General features: G+C 32.5%; 1 protein-coding gene across 2 annotated transcripts in view; it reads right to left on the bottom strand.

The window, feature by feature from the left end:
- Positions 1 to 18,329, bottom strand: part of LOC142329243 (fork head domain-containing protein crocodile-like) — a 101,529-nt gene that overhangs the window by 55,628 nt on the left and 27,572 nt on the right. The gene's annotated exons all lie outside the window — the stretch shown is intronic.

Here is an 18,329-nt window from a genome sequence, read left to right as displayed (position 1 = left end):
TACCGCTGCTGAAATAAAATTGTGTTTCGTTTGAAATAAAAAATAAATATCATTTTATCGACGATAATAAATAGAATTTAATTAAATTAATTATTTATTTGACCTCGAAATTCTAAACTATAAATCAACATTGCAAAAAACTCCAATCCTTAATCTACTTCTGCATTACGGTATAAAGAGGAAAAGGGTTTTTGTTTGTTTGGAATAAAAAAAAACTACACGATCAACCGAAACCAAATTTTTACCCGTTTTTTGGGCGTACCCGAGAAGGATTTTAGTTATACTTCATCTCGAAAAATCTTTAAAAAATATATATGTGTAGTAGTACAGATCTGCCAATCGAAACCAAATTTTAATGAATTAAACTGATGAACCGCGAGTCTCCATCACTATGTGAGCTGAGTTTGAACTGAACGATTAGAATCGTTCGAATTAATAATATTACAAAAATAATATAACTAAATCTACCTTTAATAAAATAATATTAAATTTTTTAAATTTCTTATTAACAATAATGGGGCTAACTACCCGTGGCGACTACGTGAGAAGTTAGAGCGATGAGTATTTGATTTGCATGTCATTTCTCCCGCCACCACCCCATTCCGTCGCCCTAAAGCATAACACCGAATGTCTGTGCCACAAACGGCTATTGAGCCTCGAATCAGTTTAGCTAACTAGCTCGTAACCTAATTGCGTGAGCGAACTAAGCGTAGTGCCACACCACTTGCTTCGCGTCTCACCGCTCACTTGTCATATATTCTAAAACGGGTAGGCGCACCCTGTCGATTATTAAAATATATATGACGTTCAATAAATTAAATTTATCACGTCAAGACAGCAATTCTCTTCCACGCCTAGGTCGCTGAATGCCAGCAAGTACCTGTCCACCAATATTAAAGCGCTTGGAGCTTTAATTGGCTGATGGCCAACCATTACTCTAGGGTAGCTTCCCGCAGCAGTGAGGTAGTAGTTTTTCCCTTAAATAAATTACTTCTGCCGGTTAAACAAAGCAACGGTATCAAGGAAACCCACATGGTCCGACACTGCGGCTCACGCCACATTGACTCGTCGCTTATAAGTAGCCAATTTTCCCGTTGATCTCTAACTTCCAGGGTGGCCTGAGTTCTGGCCCCTCCAAGAGCTAGGCAGTCGAACATCATATGTTCGTTCGACTGGACCTCCCCGCAGACGCACAGCTCATCAGCTGCCAGGCGGAATCGAAACAAATATTACTTCAAGTTCGCGTGGTTGGAGACCACCTGGGCACCCGTACGGACATTCGGTCTTATGCTCTAGGGGGACCGAACGGGATGGTAGTGGAAGAAGTGACAGAAAACCAAAAATATCCATATGATATTATTATATAGGGTAAGTACACTATCCTGTATCATCGCCTAACTTATAAGTATTCCGAATCATTTGTACTTGCTGCGACCGGCTTTCAAAAATCTCCGAATTACAGTAAAAAGTACCCGGTAATTTCGTAATCGAATTCACAGACACAAAATTCGCTAAATCTATACTTAGTGGCGCTGCTACAACCTTCACCGCTATCTCCAACGGCTGATAAACCCGTTGATGAAGACGAAGGCGCGTTGTCTGCTACTGACGTCGAAAAAGATGAATACCTGCTGATGCTGTTGCAGTCTGCATATCTTCTTTATCGTAGTCTGCATTGTCTGCCATAGCATGTCCTGCATTGAATTCCGCGACATCGTCATGATCTACTGAGGTGAATCCATCGATGCATTCGAAGCTGTACTGGTATTAGGTCGCGTCGCCGGCAAGATTATTTTGAATCATTAGTTCGGCCTCCGAATTATATAGAAGAAGCTAGCTTCTTCTGTATTACGTCAGCTGAAAACTCTCTCCATTCTTGAATCCAGACTCCATCTGGATGTCTCGCTCCAATCTTTGCTCTAATTCTGCTTTATTACTACTACGCTCGTACTACATACCGTAAATATATACGCTCTTATAATATGTTGATGGAGAAAGAAGATTTTAAGCGCTTCAAGTCACTGACACGGTAGGCATTTCAGATGATGGATACTTCATATTTTACACGAACATTTAGAAATGCGGAAACTATCCGTACGATGAGTGCCACGTTTCCTCGCATTCGATTAAAAGTGTTAACGAGTAAATATTTCCAAGTAAAGTTTCAACACGACTGAGAGAGAAACTTTTCCGCGGAGGAAAATTTCATTAAAAAATAAATCCAAATTAATATTTGGATACATTACTACGGACCTGAAACTATCTGTTTTTATTATTAGTAAAAACAGAGATGTTTTTTGTCGACAAACCAGAATTTTTAAAGCAAGTACCCGACTTTGAAGTAGGAGTACTTACGTGAAAGAAGATAAAAACAATTCTATAAGCAGCAAAGGTCTTCTATAAACCGACGTCTTTTAGGATGCTCATGACGTATTCTTCATCGAATTTCTGAAGAAGAATAAAACAGTAACAAGGCAGTCTTATGCGTCTTTGCCGAATCACCTAATTACTACCGTATTTGACAAAAAACAAGGTTTTTTTTACCAAAATAGGGTAAATTTTTTAACCGACTACTCATCTGGAATTACAACAGCAAGGTTTTCAGGTAACACTACAAAAGACACTACATTTTGCCACGTCATCGGATTTAGCATCTTTAGAATACTGTTGGACTAATTATTTATAGATAATAACAAAGAAGTGTCTTGCTGGAAACAGATTTACGCGAAATGATGAATTTATAAGAAAATAATCTATCTATTTTGAAGACTTGAATAAATCATACGATAAATTAACTTCATGACTTGACAGGTGTAACCGGAAATTAATTACAACTTCTCAAAAATAGACTAATAATCTGAAACGTGATGATAAATAAAGGTTTCCAAAATGGATTTATTTATTATTTTACAAAGCGGCAAAACTTTTTGTGAAAACAATTTTTCAAAAAATCTTTCGTGTCAAAGTAGAAGTCGGTGCAGTTATTAGGAAGAGAGCCGCCCGATTTTCACTCGCCAAGTTACCGGTGGCGTTGTATATACTAACTTTGTTTTATATTTATTGCGTATAACACAAAAAAGAAGAAAACCAACCGCAGATATACTGCTAGTACTTTCCGCAGACAGTGATATCCGGTATCCCTGGAAAGTGTGCTTACGGTATCGCTAACACTTTTTCTTGCACGTCTAAACATTCCGCTGTCGGTTGAGATCAACGATTACTCTTTTCTTACTTATTTTAATTTTCGCTTTCTCGATTCAAATTTGTTGTTAAACTCGGTACAAAATGAACGAGATACATTGTTTACAGAACTACTAATTTAATTTTTTTTAGTAAGCAACAAAATTTAAAACGAGTGGATTCGTTCTCTTTACTCGTAAATTACGTATTTCTAACTTCATTCAAGCTACTAGCGCATATTTGTTTTACGTAACAGTTATCATTATTTTTGACTATATACTGACAAGTATACTTTCCTAGGATAAGCCGGCGAACCGATTTTATAATTATAATTATTAGCAGGTTTCAGTATTAATTTATAATACATACCTAACGTATACGCTACATGTACATCTTTGAAAAAGTGTCGAACGATGCGACATATTTATTTTTTAGTTTAATAAAAATGCATTATTAATTCGCATAGATATGATATAACAAAGATAAGTCATACGATTTGAGAAATAACCAAATTGTATAATTTATAATCTAGTATTAATTTAGGGATACTTTTTGGTAAGGCTGTATAACTCTTACTAGCAACGTTTGTATTCTGCGGGGAGCGGTACTGTTTAAGCGGGAGAATAAATATAGCTTTCCTACGTTTCTTTGCAACCGTTAAGATCTAACAGATTTATAATTGTATTTTCTTTTATTAAAAAACGGGTAAAAAACATGTAGGATATTTTTGTGAAAGATAAATACAAATTACCGAATTAATTTCTATAATAAAGAGTATTATAAAACCGAAAAAAAAATTAAGAAAGGAAAATTATAAACTGAAACGGATTTTCTTAATTCGATCCGCATGAATACATTTATACTTTAATATAATTTTCTTATGTATGTTCAAGCCTTTCCTTTTACGAAATGAAACGATTTCGTTTTTTTTTTAAAAGATCGTTTGGTGGTCTCACAGTAAGGTTTGACCGCATAACCTATAAAAAAAAGTTTTTAAAACTAATCGACAGATTGTTATTTTTTGCAATGATTATTTTGTTTTAAAATATAATATCAGCGAGGAATTAAATATTAAGATACAAAAACATAATATACGAAAACAACAAAAATGTTTTTATTTAGGTAGTAAATTATAATGGCGGATCAAATATTACAGACATCAGAAGCAGATCGGCTCGAACGAGGTGAAGATGCAGATATGAAATCTACAAATATCAAACGTGAATCTAAAAGTTGAAAATATTTATGTAGACCGTAGCGGTTTACCGCAGTGAAACGTGGACGATAGGAAAAAGAGAATTAAACAGAATAAAGGCTTATTAAATGCGGTGCACAAGGAAGTTGAAAATTACACAGATCGGTAAGATTCGAAATAAAGAGGTCTTAAGAGTAGTAAGAGAGAGAAACCTGCGGCAAAATCTTGTAAAGAGACGAAATAGGTCGGTAGGACGCGTATTAAGATATACAGGTTTAACCGAAGGATAAATGTACAAATAGAAAGTAAAACCTGTAAAGGAAGACAGACTAGAATATTTGAAACAGATAATCGAGGATGTAAGACGTAGTAAATACGTTGAAGTTACGTTACGGGTATACGACAGAAAAGAACGGAGAACACCATCAAACCAGCGGGTAAAAAAAATTCTTCCCGATGACGACACTAAAAAGCTGAAACGTGCACTTTAAAAATGTCATACTATACCGCGCAAAATACTTGAAAAAATTATGAAATTATAGAAAGTATTAATTAAATTCGTTATCTTTATTACTCACCGACGACCTACAGAGCTTATAACAAACGAATTAAAACTAAACAGAGTTCCTGTTTTTCTTATTATGAAAATCAGCATCATATATACACAAAACGCTTTTGGTAAGAAGCCAACATCTATTTATCTATTTCAGCTGTCGCTATTCGTCCATACTGAATGTAGACTATGTTAAACACCTTTCTTTTAAAAAAAAAAATCAACGATATTTAACAAATTATATTCAGAATCTCTAACTTTTTTTAACATTAAAAAAAATAAATAAATGAAAAACTTTAATATTTTTTATTACAAAAAATAGATTAAGTAGAAAAAAATAACTGTGCGTGCTTAAGACCCACGGCCGAAGTGAAAACGTCTATGGCGATCGTAATTGATTGGAAGTAATAAATATATTTATCGATGATGGTAATATGTAGACGAAATTACTTGGACGAATCAGAACGACTCATAGAAATAGGTACAGTTGTTACAAACGACACGTCTACATTACGTAACAAGTGCATGAAATTAGCTATATGCGTAATAAAAATATGCTTTGAAATATTAAACTGTCGAACCCCGTATATATATATATATATATATATATATATATATATATATATATATATACATAGATATATATATATATATATATATATGCAAGATCCATAAATTTACTTACGTATACAACGACTGAATTATTCTTCAATAATATTTTTCAGTATAAGAACGATGAAGCGCTTAACGTATACGCTGAAAGAGACGAATAACTAAATACACGTACATCGAACTACAATAAGAGACGTATTCAATGTAAACGAAACACGACCGAGCACAGCCCCACGCACAACTGTCTCTCCCTCGCTCGTACTAACTCGGCTCTCCCGAATTTACCCGAATCAGCGTATCACAATAAAGCCGTACAGATCGTACTTATTCACTATCCGGTTGACTGTTACGTAGTAGATCGTGGATACCGGTGTTCTCTGGCGGTCGGGTTTCAATTAACCACACGTCTCGGCAACGGTCGATCTGATATTGTACAAGACTATACTTCATTTACATTCTTAAATATCATCCTCTAAAGTAATACCTTACGGTCGTTCCGGACGCTAAACAGAAAAACAGAGAGCTGAATGTTACTACCTCGCTCTGTCAAACTCGGTCTCCTTCCCCCGAGGTTTTATCCGAATGAGCGTTTCACCTAGGCAACTGACAAATCAGACTTTTCCAATGCCCATCCAAAAGTGCGCGACGCGTCTAAAGAAATTTTCGTTTCAAAAATAAGAAAGAAACTAATTATTATAAACGGAGTTTTTAAATTATATAACACATGAAACGGAAAAAAAGACCAAGAAAAACTAAGAAATTTTTTGATAATATTTTCTAATAAAAGTATTAGTTCATCAAATTAAAGGGGATTAAATACTAAATTTACAATTTTTGTTATCGTTTTTTTTTTTGTTTTATATTTAAAAAAAAGAAATAAAATATGAAATGAAAAGTCGTTCAAAAATAATTAATATTTCATTAATCTAGAAGTACTTTTTTTAAATCGTTAAACCACTTCAGAAGATTGAAAATTCAACACGAGCGCGTGTGTATATGTTTTCCCGCATAAAAATTTATTAATCAACTTTAAAGATGTTTAATAAATTGTGTGATTTGTTATTTGATTTTTCAATTTGATCGTTTATTTTTTCAAATATTTAATTCTTTTGTTTGGTAATACAGAAAAATTTCTTTCGTTTAATTCCTACTAAAAATCTGCCGCTTTTTGACTTTAAAGTCAGGAATTCTTAGGCTTGTATTCTGCGAGACTCTATTCATCCATTTATCATTATACTCGTAACCCATTTTACGTCATATCTTTATACGTTTGACACAGAATCAAATTCTACAAGTTTTTTAAACTTTTACGACTTTATTACGGATTAAATAAAGTTTTTTTAGATCAAAAAGAAAATACGAGTATCTTTTATCTAATATCTCTAACCAGACATTTCGAAAACTACTAAAAATACAGTGCTGGGACCTATTTTTTCCACTTTTTCAGGTCAGATTTAATATAAAACAACTAAATTTACCTCTTAATTTTGATTCCAGAAATTTCTGTCCGGTTTAATTTTATGCAAGGCGCAGAAACCAGGCCGAAATCTTTCGCCAGCCAAAACTCGCTAACGTAGCGTTTCCAAACCTATGTTTCTTTCAAGTTTCTTCTTTATCTTCACCAGCATAACATGTCCTAAATTTTTTTCATTTTTTATGGAATACTCCCCCTCACCATCACTCACTCTTTGTGTGGAGAGTTGTGTGTGTGTGTGTGTGTGAACACGTTTTTGTCTCGAACTGTGATTTTGAATTCCAATAAAGCATCGTTGGAGAATTACAAAAATACACGAATTGCCGCGACTGAACCTCAAAATGGCCGACTACGCAATAACGGTCTAAGCTATCAATTTGGTTCTAACATAATAATTATAAAGTTTACTAAAACGCATATGATATAAAAATATCGATACAGCAAATCAAATGTAAAATCCCAAAATAGAGGAAAATATGATTTTTTTAATCGTTGCAAAAAATTAAAAAAAATATGCCATAAAATCGTTTAAACACGAGATAAATAGAGTATATTAACTTAGCCTATGTAGGACGCTAAGAGAGATTTATTAAAACTACAAAAAACTCGTTTGTATCAACTGCAGATTTAAACAAAAAATTAGTTTAAAATTAGAGAAAAGCGAAACTTATTATTTATAACGGATACCGGAAAGAAACCAACGTCATATAAGACTATAAATTATGATCAACATAATATGAAAGTACTGATTTGATCGGCAACCTATTAACGGTCACGTGACCTAAGGGAACTTCAAAACGTAAAAATAATCCCTTAAAGATTGATGTAACTTAAATATGCAATAGACATTATTGATATAATTCAGCTAATCATATTATGACAGTAAATACTACAATTACATATAGATTGATTCCAAATTGCCCGGAAATCATTCGGGAAATGATTCTGTAATGAAAAATAAGAAAGGGTTCATATAAACTTAGGTCATTAAACGAGTTTCCGCTCGCGAAACATTGAACCCTGCCTTCTGCTCCCTCTGTGAAATTAAACCGTACTAAATATCTTGGGGTATAAATCTAGGGATAATTTGATGCTTCCTTATGGGTTTCGATTTAACAAATCGAATATAAGTGTTTTCAGACCTCTATCGCTTAAGTTTTAAGAAAACGGGGTAAAACAGAAAAAATCATTTGTCCGAAAATACACTTTTTTTAGGTTTAAAACAATATAACTTGGTTAATTTACCGATAAACATATAAAAATTTCTAGTTAACTTTGCAGAGAATTTAATGTTGAGAAAATCTATGTATGTAACGTCTATTAAAATTAAACACAAATTTCAGAACATCAATTTTAATAAGAAACAAAACACACAAACTGGATCGGAAAAGCGATACGATTTTCATCGATGTTTAAACAACAAATGTATACGAAAACCAATGAAAATTGATCGGTAGTAGAAAATAGTGAACGAGTAATAGATTTTAAAAAAATAGAAATCACATACTGTTTGTTTTTTTTTCTAAATATTGTTAAATATTGAAACGGTTACTTTATAAAGCTATAAACATTTTTTCAAAGCGGTTAATCAATGGCGCTGCCATTCTGTTCAACGGTTAGTTTAACTCGACGAATTCATGCTTGCCCGGCACGTCTAATAGCTCATCGTCAGTATTCCTAATTTTAGCTCCAGCTTCTATTATACGATGTGTAAATTCTTCTTGTCCGCCGATACGAGCGGAAGAGACTAACGACTTCATCCACCTCCCAAAGGAAAACGTCCACTGGTGTGAGATCGGGAGTTCGAGGTGGACATTTTACGTCGCTTGCTAAACGTATTATTTAAACGATTCATCTCATCACGACGTAGCTAGCAGGTGCGCCATCACCGAAAAACCACAACTACACTCAACGAGTGGAATATCTTCCTAGTTCCATCAGAATTGTTTGCAAAAAATGCAGTATCGCTCTCCACTTAGCCTTGGCGGGGCGGTAAGAATAAAATGAGATATCACCAAGACCACGCTACGTATTAAACAAAAATCGGGTTGCAAATGACTTGTAGCAAGCAGTCTCACGGGGATTTTCTTCCGCCCAAGCGTGAGAGTTTCGATAATTTACGATGCCGTTTCTCGTGAAACAGGATTCTTCAGTAATTGGAATATTACTTGAGAAATCGGGATGACGATCGCATTTTCTAATTAACCGTCGATAGAATTTCATCCGTTTCACAGCATCCAATCAAATAAAAATTTATGTTAAAGTAAATAAAAATGACTTTAACATAAATTAACAACTTGCCCGTCAAATTTCCAAATAAAAACAAATTTGTTGTATCACCCGATACGAACGAGTGACCGAACGGTAACGGCATTAAACTTAATTGTCGATCAGCTGATATCGCCAACCTATGAAAGAATGAAAAATTTTAGAAAGGCGCTATTCAAATTTATTTTTAGTATTTGTAAACTGTTCTGTTTAAAATCGTATCGCTTTTACGATCCGATTTGTGTGTTTTATTTGTGATTTTGTGATTTATGTTTAATTTTAACAGATCACGTTTAAATCAGAATTAAGTTTTTCAGAATTAAGTCCTCTATAAATTTAATAAGAATCTTTTATTTGTTTATCGATAAATTAAAAAACTTATTTTCCTCCAAACCTAAAAAAGTGTATTTACCGATAAACCTTTTTCGCGTTTTACCCCGTTTTTCTTGAAACCTAAGTAGAACAGAGGTCTTGGACCGCTTTTAATCAATTTCTTAGATCAAAACTGATAAGAATGCACCAAATTTCTCCCTTGATTTTTACCCCAAGAATTTTGGTACGGATTAATTTCACAGACGAAGGAGAAAGCAGGGCTAACTGTTTCGCGAGCCGAAACTCTCAAACGAACCGTTTTCCGACCTATGTTTATATGAATTTTTTTTCTTATTTTTGGTTATAGAAACATTTTCCGAGAGACTGCAATCTCATGCAATTTGTTAACTAAATTTGAATTTTTTAACTCGAAAATTTAAGGAAACGATTTATTTTTATGGATTTAAGAGCTTTTTGTATACAAAATATGATATTTATTTAACGTTTAAGTAAGAATTAACTAATGCGGGCAGATCTTCGGGTACCAGCGATCGGTTTTAAGAAAGCTAAATTTAAATACAACGCCGGTTTTACGTTAGATAATACTGTAGTATTAAAACGGCTTCTCGCTATTATTAGCTCGTATACTTTAATGCTAACCGAGAAAAGTGGGCGAAGAATACCGTAATTAGTGGGAAATTTTGTGAGATTGTGTGTGTGTGTGTGTGTGTGTGTGTGTGTGTGTGTGTGTGTGTGTGTCGCTCTGCGTGTGTTTTCCGGCAAATCGTTTTCGTATTTTACCCCGTTTTAAAAAAACCAGGTTATTATTTTTCTCATCTAAGTGAGACAGAGGTCTGAGACTGCATTTATTCAATATTTCTTAGATAAAAAAACCATAAGAAAGCATCATATTTATCCCTTGTTTTGTACCCCAAGAATATTAGGACGGTTTAATTTGGACGGGAACAGAAAACAGTGGAGGTAAATGTTTCACGAACGGAAACTCGCTAACTCGTTTTGTGACCTAAGTTTATATGAAACTTTTTCTATTTTTTTTTTTTTTTTTTTTTCACCTCCCGAGAGATAGCCGTGCAGTTTGGAATTACTCTGCATATATATGTGTGTAAATATACTATATACATACATATATATATATATATATATATATATACACGAGATATAGAATATATACAAATAAAATTTATAAGTAGTTATTGCATTAAATCAGAAATAATACTTATACGTATTACACACCCATCAGGCCGATCGGTTGATATATGAAATAGCTGATTTTCGAAGTCGAAGGTTCTGAAGTTCAAATCCTAGTAAAATTTAGTTGCTTTTATCCGTGTTTAAATACTAGACAGTGGATACCGGTGTACTTTGGTGGTCGGGATTCAATTAACCACACGTCTCAGGAACGGTCGGCCTGAGTGTGAACAGCACTATATCTCATTTATATGTCATACATACCATCCTCATTTCATCGGGACTTAGAGAGTTGCTCATTGTTCACTAGTCGAACAGACTGCAACGTACATGTTACGAAAATAAGTAAAGAAATACATGTAACGTGTAATAATCTGAGTTAATAAGAGATATAAGAATTTTGTTGGAAATAAATAATAAGTATGTTCGTTCGGGAAAGTCTGTATAGACTTTTCATTGAAACGGTTTATATTTAGTTCTTCATATACATTTACCATAATATCATTTCATTTTATATTTTAAATAGTTAACGTGGACTTTTTTTACGTCTATTTTTAACTTTATAATCGATTGTGTATTCTGATGATGCCCTGATAAAGCTTCAGTTACGGTTTTCCTCGACCCAACCGAGAAAATGCTGGGACAGTTCCGTTTTTATTCCTAACGTGATCTTTATATCATTACGGTACCGATCAGAATAAAAGATTTATTTCATTAATTAATATCCTCTTTATATTTCCATTACAGGTTTATCGACGATCTTTTATCTACTTTAATCCGCTCGAGTGATCTTTTTTTTATTTACAACGGCAATCGTAGGAACAGAAACCTGTATTTTTGCGGGACCATAAAAAATCGATTAAATTTCTTTTATATACCGAGTTAATATTACATAAGGATTCGATGCAACCTAATCGTTTGATTATAACGGATTATCAAAATCAACCCAGCCTTCCGATATCCGGTATTCGTGTTGCCAGTAATCTCTAGCACTAACCCTTTACGTAGCGGTAATAATAATAATACGATTAATAATTTAAAATCTTATGATTAGAAGTAGTTTTAATAAGTAACCTAGGATTTTTAATTTATTTTTAAAAATAAATGTTATAAGCATTAAATAATTAGTTTAATAACAAAATTTAACAATATAGATGTAATGGATTCGTTTCCCGAATCGATGACTATAAATTTTCTAAGTCCACGTAAATTTTTCTGATATATTAGTACGTACTTCAACGGTAAACGCAGCGGTATCGAAAACAACATTTCCTTTTTTCCATTAAATTTAGGCGTCCTGAAGACTTGAATGATTTAATATAATATGGTGCTCGGTGTAGTAATGATACGATGAAAGATAAATTAATATTAAAACCGAATCTAATTGAAAAAAACGGGATGAAGAATAAAGTACGAAAACTGGAAACCGCCTGTCATCTCGCAAAGAACATTTACAATAAAAAATCCCTGACTTATAACTTCAAATTGAGACGGTATAAAACTATAGTCCTACCAAAACCGCTGTACAGGGCAGAATGCCTGCAGTTTTTTCAGAACAAGAAATAGCAAAAGTAGAGAAAAGAATTTTAAGAAAAATTTTCGGACCAAAATACGAAGATGGAATTTACAAATTGAAAAAGAAAAGAAATTTACAAATATACAAATAGAAGAATTAATCCGGAAAAGAAGACTACAGTTTTACGGACATTTATGCAGAACGAACTACCAAAGATTCACGAAACATATAATTAATTTCTATATAAACGGAGCCCCAAAACCGACGGTTTAAAGAAATTTAAACATATCTAAAAACATTAAACGTTTCCAAGGATCTGCATAAAGACAAGAAATAAATTTAGAAAAGCGATTCGAGAATCTAAGTTTATACAGAGAAAGAAAAAGGGTATAAACCTGAAGAGATGTATGTAGAAATTCGACAACAGAGCAAAAGAATGAAAACCTTTTGGGAAAAAGTCAAAACTACGCAAAAGTGATTCGTAATGGTCGGATCGAAAAGGAAAAAAATATTAAAAATTGTAAAAAAAAAATTAAAATATTAGTTTAATCAATATCTTGATTTGAATGGACTTTTCCGGTTAATATTGTAATTAAGATATCTCAACCGCTCCGACCGTCCTAGTCTGGTGTTTTTATTTCGGGATCTTATTTGCCTGCATCGACGCCCTTTCTACTTCTTCTTTATATACTGACCTAATCTAATTGTTAATCTAATTTCAATATATCTTTAAAATTTTAAACTTTAATTATATTTAGGAGAAGACCTAGGAGAAGACTTAGGAGAAGACCAATTTGGTTTCAGGAAAAGTATAGGGACAAGGGAAGCAATTTTAGGCCTCAGATTAATAGTAGAAGGAAGATTAAAGAAAAACAAACCGACATACTTGGCGTTTATAGACGTAGAAAAGGCATTCGATAACGTAGACTGGAATAAAATGTTCAGCATTTTAAAAAAATTAGGGTTCAAATACAGAGATAGAAGAACAATTGCTAACATGTACAGGAACCAAACAGCAACAGTAACAATTGAAGAACATAAGAAAGAAGCCGTAATAAGAAAGGGAGTCCGACAAGGATGTTCTCTATCTCCGTTACTTTTTAATCTTTACATGGAACTAGCAGTTAATGATGTTAAAGAACAATTTAGATTCGGAGTAACAGTACAAGATGAAAAGATAAAGATGCTACGATTTGCTGATGATATAGTAATTCTAGCCGAAAGTAAAAAAGGATTTGGAAGAAACAATGAACGGCATAGATGAAGTCCTACGCAAGAACTATCGCATGAAAATAAACAAGAACAAAACAAAAGTAATGAAATGTAGTAGAAATAACAAAGATGGACCGCTGAATTTGAAAATAGGAGGAGAAAAGATTATGGAGGTAGAAGAATTTTGTTATTTGGGAAGTAGAATTACTAAAGATGGACGAAGCAGGAGCGATATAAAATGCCGAATAGCACAAGCTAAACGAGCCTTCAGTTAGAAATATAATTTGTTAACATCAAAAATTAATTTAAATGTCAGGAAAAGATTTTTGAAAGTGTATGTTTGGAGTGTCGCTTTATATGGAAGTGAAACTTGGACGATCGGAGTATCTGAGAAGAAAAGATCAGAAGCTTTTGAAATCCGGTGCTATAGGAGAACGTTAAAAATCAGATGGGTGGATAAAGTGACAAATGAAGAGGTATTGCGGCAAATAGATGAAGAAAGAAGCATTTGGAAAAATATAGTTAAAAGAAGAGACAGACTTATAGGCCACATACTAAGGCATCCTGGAATAGTCGCTTTAATATTGGAAGGACAGGTAGAAGGGAAAACTTGTGTAGGCCGGCCACGTTTGGAATACGTAAAACAAATTGTTAGGGATGTAGGATGTAGAGGGTATACTGAAATGAAACGACTAGTACTAGATAGGGAATCTTGGAGAGCTGCATCAAACCAGTCAAATGACTGATGACAAAAAAAAAATTATATTTATTTTATGTATTCTAATCGGTGTCTCTAATGCAGTTTTTTTTAGCTATTTACTTCTATTCATTATTAAATTAGCTCATATAAATATATTTGACGTAACTAACTTAAATTTTTCAGTCGACTCTTTTCTCCTATCCGTGTTAAAAAACGTTTGTTTTAACGGTTTTTTAACTTTTTATTTATCAACATTCAACGATAACACATCTGAAACGCTTTATTTGCGATATGCGACAAACCGAATAAAGGTGTTCCTTAAAAACACTCTTATGAGTAAATTTAAACAAGAAAAACAATTCAAAAATCAAATTAAAGTAGCTTGAATTGTTTTCAAATAAACAATAATATATTTTTAAATATTTTTTGTTCTTCGAATAACTTTGAAAATAAAAATAGACGTATAGAACTTTCGTTTTAGTTACGTGCAAATATATATTTCAATATGATAAAAAATACACGCTTAAAAATATATTAACAGAAATTACGAATTTCGTGATAATTTCAAGAATGAAATTATTTGGTTACGGGAATAAAGAGGAGTACAGTTATACCCTTTTATAAACCCTTCATGTAATTAATTTTACCACAATTTTACCGATGTTTGCCGTATTGTTTCTAGGTATCTATTTAAATTACAAATAATCGTCGGAACATAAAATTACTACTACCTCTGCAACGATTCATATCAAACCGTGGTATTTCGCTTTGAAACAACTTAAAAAAAAATAGCAAGTACGTCTTCATTATTAAATATTAATTATAGACATACGTAACGTCTAAAATAAAATATATATCTTGGAAAAGCCTTCAAATAATAATGACGTTTTCAATATATACATTTTGGCTGTCAGAGTATTATTATATGATGCCACACATATAAGTCGTGTTTAGAAATATATTTAATAATTAAAAGGTGTAAGTTTTCCACGGGTTTATTTTTATGAATATAGCACCTTTAATAAAACAAAAGAAAGGTACAATTAAAAACGTATTTCTAAAAATTAACGGTAACCGCTTCAATGAAAATAGACAATACGACTGTTTTCGAATAACTCGGAACACAAAAAACAACTTTATTATTATTCCGAAATAATTTATCTAATCGGCAAAAAGTTGTCGCCGATTTATTTAAGATCAAAATACTACTCGTACAATAAGTTTTTAAATAAATTTAAAGACCTGACTTTTCCGCAATTTCGTTTATTTTTTTGTAAAACGTTTTCATACTAATTTATTTTCTTGTATTTTTTTATATTTATCCTTTACTGTTACTTTATATATTTATATATATATATATATATATATATATATTTATTTATATATATATATATATATATATGTGTGTGTGTGTGTGTGTGTGTGTGTGTGTGTGTGTGTGTGTGTGTGTGTGTGTGTGTGTGTGTGTGTGTGTGTGTGTGTGTGTGTGTGTGTGTGTGTAAAATATATCACTTTTAATATTTTAATATGAACTTTAAGAATTTTCTTTCTGTTGTATATAGATAAATAATTTTATTGAATGTTGTTACGGTGAAAATTGATATTAACGAATCGTGGACTTTAGATACACCATCGCCGTTTCAGAATAATAAGGTTATTTATTTTAATATATTATTCAAATTGAAAATAAAAACACTACGTTAACATTACTGATATAAAAAAAAATATGAAGGAATCAATCGGTAGGAATAAGGAAAATAAACTGTGTAAAGTTTGCGGATGATGATATGTTCTTACGATACGAAGGACAAAATATTCAACAGATGATTTTAAAATTATAGGACACTTTCAGGTCGGAATTCGGCATGAAGATAAATGCCAAATATTTAGCACATAAATGTTAGAACAGTATAGCTTCTTTTTTTTTGTTTAACCTCCGGCACCACCGTTAGGTATTGCTACAAAGGATGAAATGAATGATTAGTAGCGTATGTGAAAATCCCACGCACGACCGGGATTCGAACCCGGGACCTCCGGATGAAAGGCCGAGACGCTATCGATCGCTACCGCTCGGAGGCCGGCAGAACAGTATAGCTAATTAGATACTAGTTAACAGAAAATTTCATAAGACAAAATTAAATTAAAGCAGATTAAGAAACCTTTTAATATTTATTACATGCCGGTCAGGGCTCGCTTCGCTCGCTCGACCGGGTGTTGATCCCCCAGCAACCTCGACGCGTTCGTATCCTCATGTTTGTGAGAATATTAGTTTTTACAGATATTCATTAAAGAAAACGATATTAGTAATTTTACACGGCGATAGAAATACAATGAAGTAAAAGGATTAATACGTTTATATATATAAACACACTCGGTTCGTATCGAGAAGCACGACCGTTCTATACTTATTTATTTTTATAATAAGGTCAAAAAACTTACGTCTACAATAATTTCTCTTTTAACAAAACGTAAAAAAATAATAAGTACGATAAACGTTAATGTTAGCGACGTGCTGTTTATAGTACGCAATACAATCTATAATAAGTTCAATTTTTTCCGCTGGGCGGTAGAGTTCAACAATGGCTGCGTGCAGCAGCCCGACGCACCACGTGATCCGCTCTACGCCAATAAAAGCTAAAATAAAAATGTGAGCGCATGCAACAAACAAGCCGACGCTCCACGATTCAGACTTTAAGACGCGTCTTATGATGCGTTATGCGAGGATTTCATAAGATATGGATGATTACGAAAAGGGAAAAAATAAAATCTGGAGGTATATGAAATAGGCGCGGTACATGTCGGAGAAAATTAAATGAATGGACAAAATGAAAAATGGAGAAGTAATTAGGAGAAGGAACGAGCGCAGAAGGTTAATCAGAACGGTAAAGAGTAGGAAACTTAACCGCCCGAGACGTATCATAGGGGACTGGATTCGTTTAAAACGATACCGGAAAGATAAATAGAAGAGGAAAAAGAAGAGACGAAGTAATAGATAGTCCAAAAGGAAAGACAGCGATCACGAACTCAAAAATTTAGACGGAAATAGAAGAGATTGGAGACGAATATGCTGCAAAGGACTTGCATAACGGCAGGTAATCGTATGATGACGATAATTATAAATACGATTTCGTATACACTCTAATTTAAAATTTAAAAGTGACTTTAAAACTAAAGTAATATCACATGAAAAAAAAACCTGTTAAGGAAGATAATTCTAGAGGTAAAAACAATAAAAAAACCCATATAAACATAGATCCGGAAATATTTGTATCCCGGTTACTGCTGCCAAAATATTTCATCCTGATACTTATCCGTAGCTTTTAGCACACTAATTAAGTATAAAATAAAAATATTTTCAAGTTTGTTGATCTAAATTTTTTTTAAATCGCTTATAGAAACATCCTGCAATAATTTTTTTTTACAAAAAGTCATGTAAAACTAAAAAACACAACGTTTTTAGTTTGGTGTAAAATATACACAACTAGAGAATTATTATTCATGAGCAAAACATTAATCAAATAATAGATATTTGTGTCGATGCAGAAGCTATTTTAACCATAATTTCCACTTTTTAATTTAAAAAAAAAAAAAAAAACAATAATAAATTACAAAATTATTTTTAGAAAGTAAGACGTCTATTAGACGAAGACATTATAACACAATTATTTTTAAATGTCAAATTAAAAGCTATAAATTTGATCGATAAAAAGATAAAACCGGAAGACAAACTCTTACGCAAAATGCAAATTCTATTTAACGTTTTATTATCGGTTTAATTACCCAGAATTTTGGAGGTTTAACCACCAAGAATGGTGAAAATCATTTTTGAAAAAAATTAGGTAAACGTCTCCGATTAAAAGTTTTATTCGTTTTAATTCTTCTAATCAAAATCTTTCGCTACAGTTCATTTTAACGATGCGATCTTTTATTTATTTATTATTTTTTTATTGTTATTAAAAGGTTTTTTTTTTAATTACACCAATAAACCGTTAAAAGTGAATCTGACAAAGTATTTTTTCTAATCATAAAAAAGACTTAAAAAATATTTCAGGAAAGACTCGGCAGCGGTTGGGATTAAACATTAATTCAGATAATTGA

Source organism: Lycorma delicatula, chromosome 8 (genome assembly GCF_047948215.1).
Source record: "Lycorma delicatula isolate Av1 chromosome 8, ASM4794821v1, whole genome shotgun sequence".
In the NCBI taxonomy this organism is placed as follows: domain Eukaryota; kingdom Metazoa; phylum Arthropoda; class Insecta; order Hemiptera; family Fulgoridae; genus Lycorma; species Lycorma delicatula.
Note: the sequence above shows the minus strand (reverse complement) of the source record. Positions and strands in the feature narration are given on the sequence as shown.